Below are 1095 nucleotides of genomic sequence, written 5' to 3'. Positions count from 1 at the left end.
TGCCCCCCCCCCCCCCAGCACTCCCACCAACCTTGTGAACATTGACGCTAACAAGTGGAAAGAAGTTTTTGCATAAATTAGAGATAATCCAGTGTAAATTATGCAAATGTATTCGCTGCTTTAAACTTGGAATATCTTTGCACACTCAAAGAGGAAAAAGTTTTGCTGCTCCAACCCAAAATAAATACTTCAAGAAATACGTGAAACCTCTTGAAATGAATGAATGAATGAATGATTTTTTATTTTCACTTCAACAAACATAATACGCAAATAAACGTCTTCAACTAAAACGGTATCACAAAATCATCAACGCACACGTTGAACAAATACACAAAAAAATGCATTACTGTATATTACGAGTACATTACAAAACTCACGCACGCACGCACACACACGCGGAGTTGAGTGAATTATGATTTCTGGGTCACTGCTGCTGTTTTAGTCTCATTTCAGGGTGAGGTGGGGGGGGGGGGGGGGGTCAAAGCTCTCTCTCAAACACACACATGCACGCACACACACACCAGTTTGTTGTCCGTGCACGAAAACAGAAGGCATGCGCTTTAATGTGGATGTCATTTGACTTTCACTCAATTGACGGGCACCATTCCAATTCCATCCCATCATCACCATTCACAGCAGTGCATGCTGGGAAATGTTCAGACCATGTCACAATGTCACAATGTTTCCGTTTGGTACAACGACTGCTGATGATTGATCCATACTGTAAAAATAAATAAATAATGTGTGTGTGTGTGTGTGTGTGTGTGTGTGTGTGTGTGTGTGTGTGTGTGTGTATGTATATATATATATATATATATATATATATATATATATATATATATATATATACTTTTTTTTGTTAAAAAAAAAAAATCACCAAAGTAACTTTGCTAACACGCCTGTCTACCTTGTTTAAAAAAGACTTCCAGTACTTGAAAAAACCCCTGTATCCTCTCAAATGTTAAAGGGCGCTCCCCCCGAAAACGGGCTAGAGACGCGCAAGATGTCAGGCGAGAGCGAAACAAGCTGCTCGTGCGAGCTGCGTGCGGTGCGGTGCGCGCGCGCGCGTAAAGGGGGCGGGGCGCGCGTCCGCGG

Source organism: Hippichthys cyanospilos, chromosome 6, assembly GCF_059441005.1.
Source record: "Hippichthys cyanospilos isolate Australia breed blue-spotted pipefish chromosome 6, RoL_Hcya_1.0, whole genome shotgun sequence".
Classification (NCBI taxonomy): domain Eukaryota; kingdom Metazoa; phylum Chordata; class Actinopteri; order Syngnathiformes; family Syngnathidae; genus Hippichthys; species Hippichthys cyanospilos.
Note: the sequence above shows the minus strand (reverse complement) of the source record.